At 45.2% G+C, this 22,828-nt stretch overlaps 1 protein-coding gene across 14 annotated transcripts in view; it reads left to right on the top strand.

Moving 5' to 3' along the window:
- LOC137369472 (multiple PDZ domain protein) overlaps positions 1-22,828 on the top strand; it is a 419,370-nt gene that overhangs the window by 65,226 nt on the left and 331,316 nt on the right. The window lies entirely within an intron of this gene.

Raw genomic sequence — 22,828 nt, 5'->3', positions numbered from 1 at the left:
ATCATGTGCAGACGATCCTGTTAGGACCGAGGCGGGAGCAAAGCACTGTCAATTCAGTCCTATCAGTCCACTGGTTGCAGCATATTATTAAAGTGTTCCCACCCAACTGGAAAACAGCCAGATTAAACACTCTAGTAACCCCCAGAATAAAACAGACCAAACCTTTAGACAACAACGAATTAACTATTTATTAAACACTAAATCTTAAACGCTATTAAGATAAATCTATGTCTAAAGACCTTATAACTTCTTATTTTAACCTAACTCCCCATTCACACACACACACTCAAAAATCAATGGTTAACATTTTTTTTTGAAAGAATGATATTTTAAAAATTAGCTGTTTCTTGAGAATAAAAATAAATATCTGGGTTGTTAGTCTTTGTGGGTTACATTCCTGATGAGTGAGATATCCTAGTGTAAAAATAATCAAATGCCACTCGAAGTCCCCACGTGGATTTGATGAAACCGTCTCATTAGTAGATAGACATTCGGCTGCAGCAGGCGTCACACAATTCTTTCAACGATGAGCACAGCAGTAGGTCTACTTGAATGTTAAAAAAAATCGGCAGTATCTCAGTTGAAACTTTACTGCGAATTCCAGCAAACACAATCAATCAAGAGTTAATCTTGAAGCAAAGACTCTTAGATTGGAAGTAAAGAAAAGAAATTTTGCTACCTCCAGAAATACAAATGGTCCCTTCAAAGGGTTTTTCCACCTGAGGCAGTTAACAAGGCCTGTAGCTCATTGTAGAATTTCTGCTGAGAGAAATAGACAGCTCTTTCCTTGAGTAAGCACGCTTCGCTGGTATCTCTTAAAACTGGTTTTTGCTAGTTTTTCCACACAGTTAAATTGAAACATTATACTATGTGACCTCACTCTCCTGCTGTTGCCTAGGTAATGTGCCTCTTAGTTTTTAAAGGCACACTGTTTTTAAACAGAATGCACACTGTTTTTAATCCAAGGAGAAAATAAATACAGTTCCGTGACAATCCAAATCATTTGTTGCTATCAGTTGAGTGAGCTGTGATCTATTCTCACGTGCTCAACAGCACGGCGAGAAAACTTCCATTCTCCAGTGTTGGCCCCAATCTTGCATATTTTCTCAAATGTAATTGAAAGACGTGAAGGAATAAAAGAAACTCAATTTGCATTATTTACATTGATAAGAGCCTTTGGTGATTCTCATCGATGTAATAGTCTAATTTAGCACTAATTCTAGCCAATTTATCCCTGATCTGGGACAAAAAAATGTTGAGGAATGTCTATCATCATGTGTCTGCATCTGTGTGGCTCCTACTAGTTCCCAATGGTTAAGTCAGGCAGCGCAAATTGTGCTCACTGATTGTGGGTAGGCATATATTAAAAAATGTGAATGCGGGAAATACGATCTCCAAGTTATTTTTCAGCATTTGCAACATTTGAATGCTGGATGCAAGAGTTGACAGTTAGGTCCAGACACTCAGCTTTCTGGGGTCACAAACGAAGTTGAAGAAATTTTTGAAGGTGCTTGGGCCTGTGCAAATACGAACAGAGCATGGCATAACACATGGCAAAGATGAGCCAGAAAATGTTTTAAAAAAGGCACGTCCTCTGGGCAGGGGGATGGCCTGTATCCTCCCTTTGTGGAAAGCCTCATAAGACATGCTGCTTCAAATTTGGCTCCTCTTTGGAGTCTGCATCAAAATGTAAGTGACCCCATGGCTCACAATTTGGCCAGTGATACACCTCCGTGAAAGGACAGAATTCTAGTCCCACTAGATTTGCTCCAGTCAAGGGGGAATGTCAAGTTCGAGTCACTATCAAAACAGGCTGCTGCCAATCAGCAAGAACCAGCTTAAAGCGGACACAATTCTGACACAGTTGAAAAACATCCATGGAACGAAAATGTAGTAGAGATTTTGAGATTAAACAAAACAGACCTCAGATTGGTCGCTAGCAGATTCTGAAAAATCCCAGCTATGTGCCAGTGCAATGTATTTTTTTTCCTCTTATTTTCCCTCTGATTTTTCTCTCCTCATGAAAGCAGACACTTGTGTTGGGTTACAGTTCAATGGGTTTCGATTAGTTCTGGTCATTGTTATTTAATTATTGTTGAATGATTCAGATAAGCAACCCCTTTATCACTTTCTGTGGCTTTTGTAAAGCTGAAAGGTCATGGCTTATTTGCTTACGGTCACGGTGCGTAAACCTCTTTGTGCAACTGGAACCTCTCCACGAGACAACCCAAATTCTGTTGTTCTGTATTTTTCTCCGCACCATCCCTGATTGATTTGGTTACATTTTTAAAAACCAGCAAGATTAAATAGTTTTTTAAACATAGAAAAAGCATTTTTTGCAGAAAATTTAATTACGATCTAGATCTGCACTGAAAATTGGAAAGTAATGCAATACAAATCTACAGAGATGAGAACAAAATGCTTTATAGTGAGCTCTACCCTGTAAAAATTTATATCTATGAAACTTTTTTGCTTTGTTTCGTTTGTGCCTTATTTAATCTGCGGTTGAGAGAAATGTATTTTTTGACCTTTTTTCTGATCTTGCAGAAGGAGGCTACTTGGCCCATCGTGCCTGTTTGGCTCTTTGAAAGAGCTATCTAATTAGGGTCCATTTGTTTTCTTTTTCACCATAACTTGGTAATTTTTTCCATTTCCAAAGGGAATTGAAAATTATCAAATCTGCTTCCACTACTCTTTCAGGCAGTGCATGCAGATCATAAGAATTTGCTGTGTAATTTTTTTCCCATCATGTCACCTCTGGTTCTTTTGCCATTAATCTGTGACCTCTGGTTACATAGAAACATAGAAAATAGGAGCAGGAGTAGGCCATTTGGCCCTTCGAGCCTGCTTCGCCATTCATTATGATCATGGCTGATCATCCAACTCAAGAGCCTATTCCTGCTTTTGCCCCATACTTTTTGATCCCTTTAGACCCAAGAGCTATATCTAACTCCTTTTTGAAAACATTCAATGTTTTGGCCTCAACTGCTTTCTGTGGTACTGAATTCCACAGGCTCACCACTGTCTGGATGAAGAAATTTCTCCTCATCTCAGTCCTGAAAGGTTTACCCCGTATCCTTAGACTATGACCCCTGGTTCTGGACTCTCCCACCATCGGGAACAAACATCCTTCTTGCAGCTACCCTGCCAAGTCCTGTTAGAATTTTACAGGTTTCTATGAGATTCCCCCCTCACTCTTCCGACCTCCAGCGAATATAATGCTAACCAACTCAATCTCTCCTCATATGTCAGTCCCACCATCCCAGGAATCAGTCTAGTAAACCTTTGATGCACTCACTCTATAGCAAGAACATCCTTCCTCAGATAAGGAGACTAAAACTGCACACAATATTCCAGGTATGGCCTCACCAAGGCCCTGTGTAATTGCAGCAAGACATCCCTGCTTCTGTACTCAAACCTCTCGCTATGAAGGCCAAGATACCATTTGCCTTTTTTACCGCCTGTTGCGCCTGCATGCTTACCTTCAGCGACTGGTGGACGAGAACACCCAGGTCTCGCTGCATATTCCCCTCTCTCAGTTCAGATAATCTGCCTTTCTGTTTTTGCTACCAAAGTGGATAACCTCACATTTATCCACATTATACTGCATCTGCCATGCATTAGCCCACTCTCTCAACTTGTCCAAATCACCCTGAAGCCTCTCTGCATCCTCCTCACAACTCACCCTCCCACCCAGTTTTGTGTTATCTGCAAATTTGGAGATATTATATTCAGTTCCCTCATCTAAATCATTAATATATATTGTGAATAGCTGGGGTCCGAGCACTGATCCCTGCAGTACCCCACTAGTCACTGCTTGCCATTCTGAAAAAGTCCCATTTATTCCTACTCTTTGTTTCCTGTCTGCCAACCAATTTTCTGTCCATCGCAATACACTACCCCCAATCTTTAATTTTAATTTTGCATGCTAATCTCTAATGTGGGACTTTGTCGAAAACCTTCTGAAAGTCCAAATAAACCACATCCACTGGCTCTCCCTCATCAACTCTACTAGTTACATCCTCGAAGGATTCTGGTAGATTTAGTTTTAGTTTTCAGAGATACAGCACTGAAACAGGCCCTTCGGCCCACCGAGTCTGTGCCGACCATCAACCACCCATTTATACTGATCCTACACTAATCCCGTATTCCTACCACATCCCCACCTGTCCCTATATTTCCCTACCACCTACCTATACTAGGGACAATTTGTAATGGCCAATTTACCTACCAACCTGCAAGTCTTTTGGCTTGTGGGAGGAAACCGGAGCACCCGGAGAAAACCCACGCAGACACAGGGAGAACTTGCAAACTCCACACAGGCAGTACCCAGAATTGAACCCGGGTCGCTGGAGCTGTGAGGCTGCGGTGCTAACCACTGCGCCACTGTGCCGCCCAGCATGATTTCCCTTTCGTAAATCCATGCTGACTCTGTCCGATTCTACCACTGTTCTCCAAGTGCTCTGCTATAAAATCTTTGATAATGGACTTTAGAATTTTCCCCACTACCGAAGTCAGGCTGACTGGTCTATAATTCCCTGCTTTCTCTCTACCTCCCTTTTTAAATAGTGGGGTTATATTAGCTACCCTCCAATCTGTAGGAACTGTTCCAGAGTTGATAGAATCTTGGAATGTGACCACCAATGCATCCACTATTTCTAGGGCCACTTCCTTAAGTACTCTGGGATGCATACCATCAGGCCCTGGGGATTTATCAGCCTTCAATCCCATTAGTTACCCCAATACCATTTCTCTACTAATATTGATTTCTTTCAGTTCCTCTCTCTCACTAAACCCTGTGTTACCCAACATTTCTGGTATGATATTTGTGTCCTCCTTTGTGAAGACAGAACCAAAGTATACATTTAGTTGGTCAGCCATTTCTTTATTCCCCATTATAAATTCCCCTGTTTCTGACTGAAACATTTGTCTTCACCAATCTTTTTCTCTTCACATACTTATAGAAACTTTTACAGTCGCTTTTTATGTTGCCCGCAAGCTTGCTCTCATACTGTATTTTCCCCTCTTAATCAATCCCTTGGTCCTCCTTTGCTGAATTCTGAACTGCTGCCAATCCTCAGGTCTGTTCTTTTTCCTGGCAAATTTATATGCCTTTTCCTTGGATCTAATGCTATCTCTAATTTCCCTTGTAAGCCATGATTTGGCTACCTTTCCTGTTTTACTTTTGCGCCAGACAGGGATAAACAATTGTTGCAGTTCATCCATGCACTCTTTAAATATTTGCCTTTGCCTATCCACCGTCATCCCTTTCAGTAATGTTTCCCAATCCGTCATGGCCAAATCGCGCCTCATACCTTCGTAGTTTCCTTTACTAAGATTCAGGACCCTTGTCTCAGAATCAACTACGTCACTCTCCATGTTGATGAAGAATTCTATCATATTATGGTTGCTCGTCCCCAAAGGGTCTCGCACCACTAGATTGTCAATTGTTCCTCTATCATTACACAATACCCAGTCGAGGATGGCCTGTTCTCTAGTTGGTTCCTCAACGTATTGGTCCAGAAAACCATCCCATATACACTCCAAGAATTCCTCCTCAACAGTATTGTGACCAATTTCATTTGCCCAATCTACATGCAGATTAAATTCAGCCATAATTACAGATGTTCCTTTATTGCATGCATTTATAATTTCCTGTTTAATGCCATTCCCAACATCACTGCTACAGTTTGGGGCTCTATATACAACCCTCACTAACGTTTTTTGCCCCTTAGTGTTTCTCAGCTCTACCCATACAGATTCCACATCGTCAGAGCTAATATCTTTCTTCACTATTGCGTTAATTTCCTCTTTAACCAGCAATGCGACTCCACCGCCTTTTGCTTTTCGTCTGTCCTTCCTAAATACTGAATATCCCTGGATGTTCATTTCCCATCCCTGGTCACCTTGCAGCCATGTCTCCGTAATCCTGACTATATCACACCCGCTAACATCTATTTGCGCAATTAATTCATCCACTTTATTGTGAATGCTCTGCGCGTTAAGGCACAAAGCCTTAAGGCTTGTCTTTTTAACATTACTTGTCCTTATCCCAATATTTTTCACTGTGTCCCTGTTTGATTCTGGCCCTTGATTTCTCTGCCTATCACTTTTCTTATTCCCCTTACTTTCTTATGTTCTTCTCTTTGATCCCCCCTCCTCTGACTCCTGGCAAAGGTTCCCATCCCCCTGCCATTTTAGTTTAAACCCTCCCCAACCACTCTAGCAAATACTCCCCCGAGGATATCCTACCCAGGTGTAACCCATCCAGTTTGTACTGGTCCCACCTCCCCCAGAACCGGTCCCAGTCCCCCAGGAATCTAAAACCCTCCCCTTCACACCATCTCTTCAGCCACATATTCATCCGATATATCCTGCTATTTCTATTCTGACTAGCACGTGGCACTTTTTAAAAAAATTCATTCATGGGATGTGGGCGATGCTGGCCAGGCCAGCATTTATTGCCCATCCCTAATTGCCCTTGAAAAGGTGGTGGTGAGCTGCCTTCTTGAACTGCTGCAGTCCATTTGGGGTAGGTATACCCACAGTGCTGTTAGGAAGGGAGTTCCAGGATTTTGACCCAGCGACAGTGAAGGAACGGCGATATAGTTCCAAGTCAGGATGGTGTGTGACTTGGAGGGGAACTTGCAGGTGGTGGTGTTCCCATGTATTTGCTGCCGTTGTCCTTCGAGCTGGTAGAGGTCGCGGGTTTGGAAGGTGCTGTCGAAGGAGCCTTGGTGCATTGCTGCAGTGCATCTTGTAGATGGTACACACTGCTGCTACTGTGCGTCAGTGGTGGAGGGAGTGAATGCTTGTAGACGTGGTGCCAATCAGGCGGGCTGCTTTGTCCTGAATGGTGTCGAACTTCTTGAGTGTTGTTGGAGCTGCACCCATCCAGGCAAGTGGAGAGTATTCCATCACACTCCTGACTTGTGCCTTGTAGATGGTGGACAGGCTTTGGGGAGTCAGGAGATGAGTTACTCGCCACAGGATTCCTAGCCTCTGACCTGCTCTTGTAGCCATGGTATTTATATGGCTACTCCAGTTCAGTTTCTGGTCAATGGTAGCCCCTAGGATGTTGATAGTGGGGGATTCAGCGATGGTAATGGGGTTGAATGTCAAGGGGAGATGGTTAGATTCTCTCTTGTTGGAGATGGTCATTGCCTGGCACTAGTGTGGCGCGAATGTTACTTGCCACTTATCAGCCCAAGCCTGGATATTGTCCAGGTCTTGCTGCATTTCTACACGGACCGCTTCAGTATCTGAGGAGTCGTGAATGGTGCTGAACATTGTGCAATCATCAGCGAACATCCCCACTTCTGACCTTTATGATTGAAGGAAGGTCATTGATGAAGCAGCTGAAGATGGTTGGGACTCGGACACTACCCTGAGGAACTCCTGCAGTGATGTCCTGGAGCTCAGATGATTGACCTCCAACAACCACAACCATCTTCCTTTGCGCTCGTTATGATTCCAGCCAGCGGAGGGTTTCCCCCTGATTCCCATTGACCGCAGTTTTGCTCGGGCTCCTTGATGCCATACTCAATCAAATGCTGCCTTGATGTCAAGGGCAGTCACTCTCACCTCACCTCTTGAGTTCAGCTCTTTTGTCCATGTTTGAACTAAGGCTGCAATGAGGTCAGGAGCTGAGTGGCCCTGGCGGAACCCAAACTGAGCGTCACTGAGCAGGTTATTGCTGAGCAAGTGCCAATTGATGGCACTGTTGATGACACCTTCCATCACTTTACTGATGATTGAGAGTAGGCCGATGGGGCGGTAATTGGCCGGGTTGGACCTGACCTGCTTTTTGTGTACAGGACATACCTGGGCAATTTTCCACGTTGCAGGGTAGATGCCAGTGTTGTAGCTGTACTGGAAAAGCTTGGCTAGGGGCGCGACAAGTTCTGGAGCACAGGTCTTCAGTACTATTGCCGGAATATTGTCAGGGCCCATAGCTTTTGCAGTATCCAGTGCCTTCAGTCGTTTCTTGATATCACGCGGAGTGAATCGAATTGGCTCAAGTCTGGCATCTGTGATGCTGGGGAGTTCAGGAGGAGGCCGAGATGGATCATCAACTCGGCACTTTTGGATGAAGATTGTTGCAAATGCTTCAGCCTTATCTTTCACATTGTTGTGCTGGGCTCCCCCATCAGTGATGATGGGGATATTTGTGGAGATCACTACCTTTGAGGTCCTACTTTTCAACTTACTTCCAAGCACCCTATATTCTGCTTTTAGGACCTCATCGTTTTTTTTACCTACGTCATTTGTACCAATGTGTACCACGACCACTGGCTGTTCACATTCCCCTTCAGAATGTCCTGGAACTGCTCTGAGACATACTTGACCCTAGCACCAAGGAGGCAACATACCATCCCAGAGTCTCTTTTGCGGCCACAGAAACACCTATCTATTCCCCTTACAATTGAATCCCCAATAATTATTGCACCCACGTTTTTTACTCCTCCCCTTCTGCCATTGGAAACCGTTTCTCCTTATTTATTTTATTAAAATCCTTCATAATTTTGATTTCGATTAAACCGCCTCCTTAACTTCTCTGCTCGAAGAATAACCCCAGTTTCTCTAGTCTCTCCACATAATTGGAGTTTCGCATCCCAGGTTACATTCTAGTAAATCTTCTCTACAGCTTCTCCAAGACATTGACCTCTTTGCTAAAGTAGTCCCCAGATTGGACATAGCACTTCAACCTGAGGCTCAATCAGTGATTTATAAAGGTTTAACATAACTTCCTCTATTTATACGGGATCCTGTATGCTTTTTGACCAGCCTTCTCAGCTTGTCCTGCCATCATCAAAGATTGGTGTATGTGAACCCTTGTTCCTCAGGCTGTGGAGGCACAGTCATTGAGTATATTCAAGACAGTTATTGATAGATTTCTAGATATTAAAGGTATCAAGGGATATGGGGATCGTGCGGGAAAATGGTGTTGAGGTAGAAAATCAATCATGATCTAGTTGAATGACGGAGCAGGCTTGAGTGGCTGAATGGCCTACTCCTGCTCCTATTTCTTATGTTCCGATGCTCCTATATGGTCATATGCACATATACACACAAGTCATTGAAGGTGGCAGGACAGGTTGTGAGAGTGGTTAATAAAACATACGGTACCCTGGGCTTCATTCGGAGGGGCATAGAGTACACTTTATATAGGACACTATTGCATCCTCAGCTGTAGTATTGCGTCCAGAATTGGGCGCTGCCTTTAGGAAAGATGTGAGGACATTGGTGAGAGTTCATAAACAATTCGTGAGAATGGTTCCAGGGATGAAGAATTTCAGTTATGAAGATAGATTGGGGAAGTTGGGACTCTTTTCCTTTGAGAAGAAAAGGCTGAGAGGTGATTTGATAGAGGTATTCAAAATCATGGAGGGTCTGGACAGAGTAGATTTTAAAAATTCATTCATGGGATGTGGGCGTCGCTGGCTAAGTCAGCATTTATTGCCCATCCCTAATTGCCCTTGAGAAGGTGGTGGTGAGCTGCCTTCTTGAACCACTGCAGTCCAAGAGAGGTAGGTACACCCACAGTGCTGTTCGGAAGGGAGTTCCAGGATTTTGACCCAGCGACAGTGAAGGAACGGCGATATAGTTCCAAGTCAGGATGCTGTGTGACTTGGAGGGGAGCTTGAAGGTGGTGATGTTCCCATGCATCGGCTACTCTTGTCCTTCTTGGTGGTAGAGATTGCGGGTTTGGAAGGTGCTGTCTAAGGAGCCTTTGCTGAGTTGCTGCAATGCATCTTGTAGATGGTACACACTGCTGCCACAGTGCGTCGCTGGTGGAGGGAGTGAATGTTTGTGGATGGGGTGCCAATCAAGCAGGCTGCTTTGCCCTGGATGGTGTCAAGCTTCTTGAGTGTTTTTGGAGCTGAACCCATCCAGGCAAGTGGAGAATATTCCATCACACTCCTGACTTGTGCCTTGTAGAGGGGAGACAGGAGGTGAGTTACTTTCCACAGAATTCCCAGCCTCTGGCCTGCTCTTGTAGTCACAGCATTTATATGGCTTGTCCAGTTCAGTTTCTGGTCAATGGTAGCCCCTGGAATGTTGATAGTGAGATATTCAGCGATGGTAATGCCATTGAATGTCATGGGGAGATGGTTGGATTCTCTCTTGTTTGAGATGGTCATTGCCTGGTACTTGTGTGACGCGAATGTTACTTGCCACTTATCAGCCCAAGCCTGCATATTGTCCAGGTCTTGCTGCATTTCTACACGGACTGCTTCAGTATCTGAGGAGTGGCTAATGGTGCTGAACATTGTGCAATCATCAGCGAACATCCCCACTTCTGACCTTATGATTGAAGGAAGGTCATTGATGAAGCAGCTGAAGATGGTTGGGCCGAGGACACTACCCTGGAGCTCAGATGATTGACCTCCAACAACCATCTTCCTTTGCGCTAGGTATGACTCCAACCAGTGGAGAGTTTTCCCCCTGATTCCCATTGACTTCAGTTTTGCAAGGGCTCCTTGATGCCATACTCAGTCAAATGCTGCCTTGATGTCAAGGGCAGTCACTCTCACCTCACCACTTGAGTTCAGCTCTCTTGTCCACGTTCGAACCAAGGCTGTAATGAGGTCAGGTGCTGAGTGGCCCTGGTGGAACCCAAATGAGCATCACTGAGCAGGTTATTTTTAGATTTAGATTTAGAGATACAGCACTGAAACAGGCCCTTCGGCCCACCGAGTCTGTGCCAACCATTAACCACCCATTTATACTAATCCTACACTAATCCCATATTTCTACCACATCCTCACCTGTCCCTATATTCCCCTACCACCTACCTATACCAGTGGCAATTTATAATGGCCAATTCACCTATCAACCTGCAAGTCTTTTGGCTGTGGGAGGAAACCGGAGCACCCGGAGGAAACCCACGCAGACACAGGGAGAACTTGCAAACTCCACACAGGCAGGACCCAGAATTGAACCCGGGTCGCTGGAGCTGTGAGGCTGCGGTGCTAACCACTGCGCCACTGTGCCACCTGCTTGCTAAGCAAGTGCTGCTTGATGGCACTGTTGATGACACCTTCCATCACTTTACTGATGATTGAGAGTAGGCTGATTGGGTGGTAATTAGGCGGGTTGGATTTGTCCTGCTTTTTGTGTGCAGGACATACCTGGGCAATTTTCCACATTGCACGGTAGATGCCAGTGTTGTAGTTGTACTGGAACAGCTTGGCTAGGGGCGCAGCAAGTTCTGGAGCACAGGTGTTCGGTACTATTGCTGGAATATTGTCAGAGCCCATAGCCTTTGCAGTATCCAGTGCCTTCAGTTGTTTCTTGATATCAGGCGGAGTGAATTGAATTGGCTGAAGTCTGGCATCTGTGATGCTGAGGACTTCAGGAGGAGGTTGAGATGGATCATCAACTTGACACTTCTGGCTTAAGATTGTTGCATATGCTTCTGCCTTATATTTTGCACTGATGTGCTGGGCTCCCCCATCATTGAGGATGGGGATATTTGTGGAGCCACCTCCTCCAGTTAGTTCTTTAATTGTCCACCACCATTCACTGCTGGATGTGGCAGGACTGCAGAGCTTAGATCTGTCTATCGCATGCTGCTTACGCAGTTTGGCACGCAGGTAGTCCTGTCTTTTAGCTTCACCAGGTTGACACCTCATTTTGAGGTAAGCCTGGTGCTGCTCCTGGCATGCCCTCCTGCACTCTTCATTGAACCAGGGTTGGTCTCCTGGCTTGATAGTAATGGTAGAGTGGGGGACATGCCGGTCCGTTAGGTTACAGATTGTGGTTGACTACAATTCTGCTGCTGCTGATGGCCCACAGCGCCTCCTGGATGCCAGGTTTTGCATTGCTAGATCTGTTCAAAATCTCTCTCAGCACGGTGGCAGTGCCACAAACCACGATGGAGGATATCCTCAATGTGAAGGCGGTATTTCGTATTCCACAACGACTCTGCGGTGGTCACTTCTACCAATACTGTCATGGACAGATGCATCTGCGGGAGGCAGATTGGTGAGGATGAGGTCAAGTATGTTTTTCCCTCTTGTTGGTTCCCTCACCACCTGCTGCCCCAGTCTAGCAGCTATGTCCTTTAGGACTCTGCCAGCTCGGTCAGTAGTGGGGCCTCCGAGCCACCTAGAGTACATTCTGCACTCTTGCCACCTTCAGTGCTTCCTCCAAGTGGTGTTCAACATGGAGGAGTACTGACTCATCAGCTGAAGGAGGGCGGTAGGTGGTAATCAGCAGGAGGTTTCCTCGTCCATGTTTGACCTGATGCCATGAGACTTCATGGGGTCCCGAGTCGATGTTGCGGTCTCCCAGGGCAACTCCCTCCCGATTGTATACCACTGTGCCGCCACCTCTGCTGGGTCTGTCCTGCCGATGGCACAGGACATACCCAGGGATGGTAATGGTAGTGTCTGGGGCATTGTCTGTAAGGTATGATTCTGTGAGTATGACTATGTCAGGCTGTTGCTTGACTAGTCTGTGGGACAGCTCTCCCAACTTTTGCTCAAGCCCCCAAATGTTAGTAAGGAGGACTTTGCAGGGTTGACAGGGTTGGGTTTGCCATTGTCGTTTCCGGTGCCTAGGTCGATGTCGGGTGGTCCGTCCGGTTTCATTCTTTTTTATTGACTTTGTAGTGGTTAGCTGCAACTGAGTGGCTTGCTAGGCCATTTCAGAGGGCATGTAAGAGTGAACCACCTTGCATAGATGAGGAGAAACTGTTCCCACTCGTGAAAGGATAGAGAATGAGAGGGCACAGATTTAAAGTAATGGGTAAGAGAAGCAAAAATGACATGAGGATAACTTTTTCATGAGGCGAGTGGTTAAGGTCTGGAATGCACTGCCTGAGAGTGTGGTGGAGGTAGGTTTAATTGAAGCATTCAAAAGGGAATTAGACAGTCATGTGAAAAGGAAGAATGTGCAGGGTTACGGAGAAGGCGGGGAATGGCACTAAGTGAATTGCTTATTCGGAAAGCTGGTGCAGACACAATGGGCTGAATGGCCTCCTTCAACGCTGTAACAATTCTATGTTCTATATGCACTCCCTTTAAAATTTTAACATTGTACCATATAGGTTATGTTGCCTCTCCTCATTCACCCTTCTAAAATCCTCATTTCGCGCTTCTCTACATTTAATTTCATTTGCCATGTGACTGTCCATTTCGCTGATCTGTCAATGTCTTCCCAAAGTCTGTTACTATCCTGTTTACTGCATATCTGAGCTTTGTGTCAAGTCAAGTAACTTTGAGATATCTGTGGTTTTTGACCAATTTAGCAGATGTAAAAACATGCAACAAAATATACTTTCAGTAAACATGATGAAATACCAACTTTATGGACCAGGTTGGGACTATATTTGTCTGAGTTTAAATTCCTTTAAAAGATTGTTGTTATTCCTAGCTTGATGTCATAGTTGTCTCCAATTAGGGATGGACACGATTCCTGCATTATAGTAAAGAGCTCGGTCTTGTCTGGAGCACTAGGTTGTTTTCTGAGCTCTGAAAGCATTCTTGGTACACAGAACTTCTTCAGTTAATTTTCAGTATTGTTTGTTTTAAACTTCATTCATAATTTCATCTTTCATCATTTATTAATGCTTTTTGGTATTGGTGTCAACTCTTCAAATTTTCTTCAAGCATGGTCAAGACTAAAATAGAATTTGAGGACTTCACACAGTTTTCTTTGATATTTATGGTGGAAGATGTCTTAAAAAATGCCTGAAATGCATCTTTCTAAAGCATATTATGGTTCATTTATTGGATTGGGTTTTATGGCCCATATTAGGTAATAAATTTCTTCTGTAAGCTACTGAAGAGAAGATTCAAAAAAAGTCTTGATAGGTGCAACCAGCCTCACTTGGCACCCCTCTCCCTAGTCTGAGTGTTCCTGCCTTCTCAATGGATGCCATCACTAATTTAGCATCAGCACAGGACAATATTCAACTTGGTATTCCCACGAGGAAACTATCATCCTTCAATATACCAGAATGCGTCCTTTCAGCTTTGCTTTGGCATTCCAGCATTCCACCTTAGAGACATCATGTGACAGTGTGTTGAATGGCATTGAAAAGAAAACCAGAAGTCCCTCCATAGGACATGAAGACCCTTGATGTGAGTCTTTGTTCTATTGGGCTGTCCTCGAGACATCATTTGCGAAAAGCATGCAAGAGCGACTTTATAAGAAAAGAGAGGGGAATGAGAGTTCAGATTGGTAATTTCTGTGGAATCGCTCAACCCCAGTAAGTGCCTTGGAATTTTTCCCTAGACTAAAATGATATATATGTAATTTATTGTAAGCTTTCCTGTGAGCTGAAAATGCGGATTGTTCATTTATTAGTTCAACTCTTCTTTCCCTCAAATAAATTCCTCCTTCCGTAGCAGCTGCACTTTTGGATGGGTACAGCCAGATCATGAGAATGATGCCAATGTTTAATGGGTTAAATTTTGAGAATGGGTTCCATAAACCGACTGTGTATTACCTTGTGTTTAGAACATTGAGGAGCGATCTAATGTAAGGACATAAGAAACCAGAGCAGGTGTAGGTCATATGGCCCCTCGAGTCTGCCACTCAGTCAGATCATGGTTGGTCCTATAGCTCAACTCCACTTTCCCACCCTATCCCCACAATCCCTTAATTCCCTTCGTATCCCAAAAAAGATCTTTAAATTGATAAGGGATTTGACAGTATGGATACAGAGAAACTATTTATTCTTCTGAGAGAATCAGAGGACATAATCTTAAAATTGGAGAAACACCATTTAAGACTGACATAAGAAAGCACTTTTTCATCAAAGGGCAGTGGAAATCTGGAACTTTCTCTCCCCGTCACAATCCTATCTGTGTCTGGTGGGTCAATTGAGAGTTTCAAGAATTAACTAACAAAAATCCATTGCTATTAAGGGAGATGGATCTAAGATAGGGAAATGAAGTTGAGGTACAGCTCAGCTATGAACGAATTGAATGGTGGAACAGGATCAAGGGGTTGAATGGTCTTCTATTCCTATGTTCCCATACTAATCTGGAAGAGCTTATGGTCACTGTTTTTTCAATTGTGCTTTAGGACACTGTGTCGTGTCAATATTTGGGATAGGAAGAAGGAGGAACTAATAATATCCAGTTTGTTATGTTTAGACCTTGTGTAAGTATTAATTCAGGAGGGCAACAATGTAGTAGGGGTTACTATCCAGGCGAGGGATGCAAGGAATTTAGTTTACAATCCAAATGGAATTCCTCTCATTTAATCTGCAGGCTGTTGAGATAAGACACATTCCAGGCAGTAGTTTTTGACCAGTTGAATACCGCTTGTAATTTCTGTTCTGCAGGTTTCTGAAATGTAACTCAGAAAATTGAAAGAACATACACAAAGAAAAAATTGAAACTGTTAGAGGGAATTCACTGTAACTTTATTATGATGCGTGTACAGAGATAAAATTATCAGTTTGTTTACGGTTAGCCACCTCATTTGAACTTCATGAAATCCCGAGGGGAACACATATTGTATAAAGTGGAACTGGCATTAGTTGTGTATAAATCTGTAGGGCAGCAATTGCTCTTAGCTCTTAATTTTAGGCACACTGTTAAGTACAACCTAATGTGTACTATTTTTACTGCCTGTCCCCTTCTCCAGCATACTATGGACAAAGCCAAGTGATCCTGTAACCAGTGGATTAGATCAGAGCTCTGCAGTCCTGCCACATCCAGTTGTGAATGGTGGTGAAGAATCAAACAAGTAATGGGAGGAGGAGGCTCCATGAGTATCTCCATCCTCTACGATGGCAGAGTTGAGCATGTAAGCTCAAAAGACAGTGCTGAAGTGTTTGCAGCAATGCTCAGTCCCGAATCAGCGGAGATTTTTATTTTTATTTAGAGATACAGCCCACCGAGTCTGTGCCGACCAAGAACCACCCATTTATACTAACCCGACAGTAATCCCATATTCCCTACCACCTACCTACACTAGGGGCAATTTACAATGGCCAATTTACCTACCACCTGCAAGTCTTTGGCGGTGGGAGGAAACCGGAGCACCCGGCGAAAACCCACGCGGTCACAGGGAGAACTTTCAAACTCTGCACAGGCAGTACCCAGAATTGAACCCGGGTCCCTGGAGCTGTGAGGCTGCGGTGCTAACCACTGCGCTACTGTGCCGCCCTTAATAAAGTTACAAGATTAGGTTGCAAAAGGTGGGTTTGTTCTCCTTAGAACAAAGGAGATTGAGGGGAGATTTAATAGAAGTGTACATGATTATGACTTAGATAAGTTGGACAATAAAAAGCTGTTGCCATTAACAAATGGGTCAAGGATTAGGGGACACAGATTGAAACTTTTGGACAAAAGATACAGGGGGAATATGAGGAGGCACATTTTTACACAGGGGTGGTAATGACCTGGAACTTTCTGCCCATAAGGGTGGTCGAAGCAGAGACGATCAGTGACTTCGAGAGGAAGCTGGATGGCCAACTGAGAGAAATAGACTTGCAGGGCTACGGGGATCCAGCTGGTGAGTGGGACTGACGCAGAGCTCTGTGGAGAGCTGGCATTGACTTGATGGGCCGAATGGTGGTCTTCTATGCTGTAAATGACTCTATGACACATCTCCGCCTCCTTTGGAGGTCCCCATCATCACTAATGTCAATCTCCAGCCAATTTGATTTACGCCTCGTGATAGTTTGTTTTTTATTCATTCTTGGGATGTGCGTGTCGCTGGCTAGGACAGCATTTATTGCCCAGGCCTACTTGCCCTTGAGAAGGTGGTGGAGAGCCGCCGCCTTGGACTGCTGCAATCCATGTGGGGTAGGTGCACCCACAGGATTTTGACCCAGCGACAGTGAAAGAACGGCGATGTAGTTCCAACTCAGGATGGTGTGTGGCTTGGAGGGAAAGTTGCAGGTGGTGGTGTTCCCAAGCATCTGCTGCCCTTGACCTTATAGGTGGTAAAGGACGCGGATTTGGAAGGTGCTGTCGAAGGTGCCTTGGAGCGTTGCTGCAGTGCATCTTGTACATACTGGTACACACTGCTGCCACAGTGCGTCCTGGTGGAGGGAGTGAATGTTTGTAGATGGGGTGGCAATCAAGCGAGTTTCTTTGTCCTGAATGGTGTCGAGCTTCTTGAGCATTGTTGGAGCTGCACTCATCCAAGCAAGTGGAGAGTATTCTATCACACTCCTGACTTGTGCCCTGTAGATGGAGGACAGGCTTTGGGGAATCAGGAGGTGAGTTATTCGCCACAGAGTTCCCTGCCTCTGACCTGCTCTTGTAGCCACAATATTTATGTGGCTGGTTCAGTTTCAGGTCAATGGTAACCCCCAGGATGTTGATAGTGGGGGATTCAGCAATGTTATTGCTTTGAACATCAAGGGGAGATGGTTGGATTCTCTTGTTGGAGATGATCATTGCCTGGCACTTTTGTAGCACAAATGTTACTTTCCAATTGTCAGCCCAAGCCTGGATGTTGCCCAGGTCATGCTGCATTTCTACACAGACAGCTTCAGTATCTGAGGAGTCACGAATGGTGCTGAACATTGTGCAATCATCAGTGAACATCCCCACTTCTGACCTTATGATTGAAGGAAGGTCATTGATGAAGCAGTTGAAGATGGTTGGGCCTAGGAACTACCCTGAGGAACTTCTGCAGTATCCTAGAGCTGAGATGATTGATCTCCAGCAACCACAATCATCATCCTTTGCGCTAGGTATGATTCCAACCAGCGGTGAGTTTTCCCCCGATTCCCATTGAGTCCAGTATTACTTGGGCTCCTTGATGCCATACTCGGTCAAATGCTGCCTTGTTGTCAAGGGCAGTCACTCTCACCTCACCACTTGAGTTCAGCTCTTTTGTCCACGTTCGAACCAAGGCTGTAATGAGGTCAGGAGCTGAGTGGCCCTGGCGGAAACCAAACTGAGCATCACTAAGCAGGTTATTGCTAAACACGTGCGGCTTGATAGCACTGTTGATGACACCTTCCATCGCTTTACTGATGATCGAGAGTAGACTGATGGGGGGGGGGTAATTGGTCGAATTGGACTTGTCCTGCTTTTTGTGTGCAGGACATACTTGAGCAATTTTCCACATTGTTGGGTAGATTCCAGTGTTGTAGCTGTACTGGAACAGCTTGGCTAGGGGCGTGGCAAGTTCTGAAGCACAGGTCTTCAGTACTATTGCCGGAATGTTGTCAGGGCCCATCGCCTTTCCAGTATCCAGTGCTTTCAGTCATTATATGTGGAGTGAGTCGAATTGGCTGAAGACTGGCATCTATGATGCTGAGGATCTCAGGAGGAGGCTGAGATGGATCATCCACTCTGCACTTCTCACTGAAGGTGGTTGCAAATGCTTCAGCTTTTTCTTTTCTACTGATGTGCTGGACTCCCCCATTATTAAGGATGGGGATATTTGTGGAGCCACCTCCTCGAACTAGTTGTTTAATTGTCCACCACCATTCACGACTGGATGTGGCAGGACTGCACAGCTTAGATCTGATCTGTTGTTGTGGGATCGCTTAGCTCTGTCTTTTGCATGCTGCTTACACTGTTTGGCACATATGTAATCCTGGGTTGTAGCTTCACCAGGTTGACACCACATTTTGAGGTATGTCTGGTGCTGCTCCTGGCACACCCTCCTGCACTCTGCATTGAACCAGGGTTGATCCCCCGGCTTGATAGTAATGGTTGAGTGGGGGATATGCCGGGCCATGAGATTACAGATTGTGGTTGAGTACAGTTCTGCTTCTGCCAATGGTCCATAGCACCTCATGGATGCCCAGTTATGCATTGCTAGATCTGTTCGAAATTTATCCCATTTAGCACGGTGGTAGCGCCACACAATGGAGGGTATTGTCAATGTGAAGACAGGTCTTCGTCTTCACAAGGATTGTGCGGTGGTCACTTTTACCAATACTGTCATGGACAGATGCATCTGCGACGAGTAGATTGGTGAGGATGAGGTCAAGTATGTTTTTCCCTCTTGTTGGTTCCCTCACCACATGCCGCAGACCCAGTCTAGCAGCTATTTTCTTTAGGACTCGGCCAGCTCAGTCAGTAATGGGGCTACCGAGCTACTCTTGGTGGTGGATATTGAAGTCCCCTACCCAGAGTACATTCTGCGCCCTTGCCACTCCCAGTGCTTGCTCCAAATGGTGTTCAACATGGAGGACTGCTGATTCATTGGCTGAGGTGGGGGGTGGCAGTAGGTCATAGCAGGAGGTTTCCTGTTTGAATTGATGCCATGAGACTTCATGGGGTCCGGAATCGATGTTGAGGACTCCCAGGTCAACTCCCTCCGGACTGTATACCACTGTGCCGCCACCTCTGCTAGGTCTGTCCTGCCGGTGGGACAGGACATACGCAGGGATGGTGATGGCTGTGTATGGGACGTTGTCTGTAAGGTATGATTCTGTGAGTATGACTATGTCAGACTGGTGCTTTGCTAGTCTGTGGGACAGCTCTCCCAACTTTGGCACAAACCCCCCGATGTTAGTAAGGAGGACTTTACAGGGTTGACAGGGCTGGGTTTGCCGTTTTAGTTTCCGGTTCCTAGGTCGATGCCAGGTGGTCTGTCCGGTTTCATTGCTTATTGGCTTCGTAGTGGTTTGATACAACTGAGTGGCTGGCTTGGCCATTTCAGAGGGCATTTACGAATCAACCACATTGCCGTGGGTCCAGAGTCACAGACCAGGTAAGGACAACAGATTTCCATTCCTAAAGGACATTGGTGAACCTAGATGGGCTTTTTCAACAATCGACAATGGTTTCATGGCCATCATTAGACTAGCTTATTTAATTCCAGATTTATTTATTGAATTCAAATTCCACCTTCTGTCACGGTGGGATTCTCACCCATGTCCCCAGAGCAATACTCTGGGTTACTAGTCCTGTGCCACTGCCTCTCTCGAAAAGCGGCTGAGTGCACTGGATACAGCAAAGGCCGTGGACCTCAACAACATCCTGGCTGTACTGCTGAAGACTTGTGCTCCAGAACTAGCTGCATGTCTCGCCAAGCTTTTCCAGTACAACTACAATATTGGCATCTACCTGACAAAGTGGAAAATTGCGCAGGTCTGTTCTGTCCACAAAAACCAGGAGCAATTCAACCTGGCCAATTACTGTTCCATAAGCCTACTTTCAATCATCAGCAAAGTAGTGGAAGGTGTTATTGACAGAGCTATAAAGCGACATGTACTCACCAATAACCTGCTCACCAGTGCCAAGTTTGGTTTCTGCTAAGATCACTCAGCTCCAGAGCTCATTACAGACTTGGTCCAAACATGGACAAAGGAGCTGAATTCCTGAGATGAGAGTGACTGCCCTTGACATCAAGGCAGCACTTGACTGAGTGTGGCATCCAGGAGCTCTAGTGAAATTGAAGTCAGTGGAAATCACTGAGAAATAATGGGCGGCACAGTGGCGCAGTGGTTAGCACCGCAGCCTCACAGCTCCAGGGACCTGGGTTCGATTCTGGGTACTGCCTGTGCGGAGTTTGCAAGTTCTCCCTGTGTCTGCGTGGGTTTTCTCCGGGTGCTCCGGTTTCCTCCCACATCCAAAAGACTTGCAGGTGATAGGTAAATTGGCTGTTGTAAATTGCCCCTAGTGTAGGGAGGTGATCGGCAATATGGGATTACTGTAGGGTTAGTATAAATGGATGGTTGTTGGTCGGCACAGACTCGGTGGGCCGAAGGGCCTGTTTCAGTGCTGTATCTCTAAATAAATAAATAAATAAAACTCTCAACTGGTTGGAGTCATACCTAGTACAAAGGAAGATCGATGTGGTTGTTGAAGGCCAGTCATCCCAGCCCCAGGACATCGCTGCAGGAGTTCCTCAGGGCAGTGCCCTCGGCAGAGCCATCTGCAGCTATGTAGTATATTTGGATTTTCAGAAGGGTTTTGATAAAGTCCCCCACAGGAGGTTTGTTAGCAAAATTAAAGCACATGGGATAGGAGGTAATATACTGGCATGGATTAAGGATTGGTTAACAGGCAGAAAACAGAGAGTAGGAATGAATGGGTCGTTCTCGCGTTGTCTAGTGGGGTACCGCAAGGATCGATACTTGGGCCCCAGCTGTTATCAATATATATCGAAGATTTGGATGTGGGGACCAAATGTAATATTTCCAAGTTTGCAGATGACACAAAATTAAGTGGGAATGTGTGTTGTGAGGTAGATGCAAAGCAGCTTTAAGGGGATGTGTGGGCAAGAACATGACAGATGGAATATAATGTGGCAAAATGTGAGGTTATCCACTTTGGTAGGAGAAGTAGATATGCAGAGTATTTTTTAAATGGTAAGAGATTAGAAAATGTAGATGTACAAAGGAACTTGGGAGTCCTCTTCAAAAAGTCACTGAAAACTAACATGCAGGTGCAGCAAGCAATGAAGAAGGCTAATGGTATGTTAGCCTTTATCGCAAGAGGATTTGAGTGCAGAAGTAGTGAAGCCTTGCTTCAATTGTATAGAACCTTGGTTAGACTGCACCTGGAGTACTGTGTACAGTTTTGGTCCCCTTACCTTAGGAAGGATATTACTACCATAGAGGGAGTGCAACGAAGGTTCACCAGACTTGTTCCTGGGATGGCGGGACTGGCTTATGAACCGAGAGATTGGGAAAATTGGGCATGTATTCTCTAGAGTTTCGAAGAATGAGAGGTGATCTTCTTGAAAACTACAAAATACTTAAAGGGATAGACAGGGTAGATGCAGATAAGATGTTTCTCTTAGTTGGGGACTCTAGAACCAGGGGACACAATTTCAAAATAAGGGGGAAGCCACTTCGGACAGAGATGAGGAGAAATTTCTTTACTCAGAGGGTTGTGAATCTTTGGAATTCTCTACCCCAGAGGGCTGTGGAAGCTCAGTCATTGAATTTGTTTAAAGTAGAGTAAGGGATATGGGGATAGTGTGGAAAAAAGGCATTGAAGTGGATGTGCAACCATGATCGTATTGAATGACGGAGCAGGCTCGATGGGCTGAATGGCCTACTCCTGCTCCTATGTTCCTACTTCATCAAGGGCCAGTTCCGTTCATATCTCCTCAGATAATGAAGCAGTTTGTGCCTGCATGCAACAAGACCTGCACAACATTCAGGTTTTGGCTGTTAAGTGGCAAATAACATTCATGCCATACAAGTCCCAGGCAATGACCGTCGCCAACAAGTGAGTGTAACCACCTCCCCTTGACATTCAGTGACATTATGATTGCCGAATTCCCCACTATCAACATCCTAGGGTGAAGGGTCACCATTGACCAGAAACTTGACGGCACCCAGCCACATAAATACTGTGGCTGTAAGAGGAGATCAAATGCTGAGTATGCTGCAGTGAGTAACTTGCGTCCTGACTCTCCAAAGCCATCTACATGGCACAAGTCAGGAAAGTAGTGAAATTACTCTGTACGTGCCTGGATTAGTGCAGCTCCATCAACACTCAAGATGCTTGACTCCATACAGGACAAAGCTGCCCGCTTGATTGGCACCCTATCCATCACGTTAAACACTTACTCCCTCCACCAGTGGCACACCATGGCTGCAGTGTGTACCATCTACAAGATGCAGCACAGCAACTTGCGAAGGCTTCTTAAACAGCACCTTCCAAACCAGTGACCTCTACCACCTAGAAGAAGAGCAGTAGTCGCATGTGAACATCACCACCTGCAAGTCACACGCTAACCTGCCTTGAAAACATATCGTCATTCCTTCATTGTCGCTAACAGCACTGTCAATGCATTTACACCACATGGACTGCAGCGGTTCCAGAAGGCGGCTCACCACCACTTTCTGAAGGGCAATTAGGGCTGGGCAGGACGTGCTGGCTTTGGCAGTGACACGCACATCCCATGAATGAATAATTTTTTAAAAATC

The sequence above is a fragment of the Heterodontus francisci genome, chromosome 4 (assembly GCF_036365525.1).
Source record: "Heterodontus francisci isolate sHetFra1 chromosome 4, sHetFra1.hap1, whole genome shotgun sequence".
Taxonomy (NCBI): domain Eukaryota; kingdom Metazoa; phylum Chordata; class Chondrichthyes; order Heterodontiformes; family Heterodontidae; genus Heterodontus; species Heterodontus francisci.
Note: the sequence above shows the minus strand (reverse complement) of the source record. Positions and strands in the feature narration are given on the sequence as shown.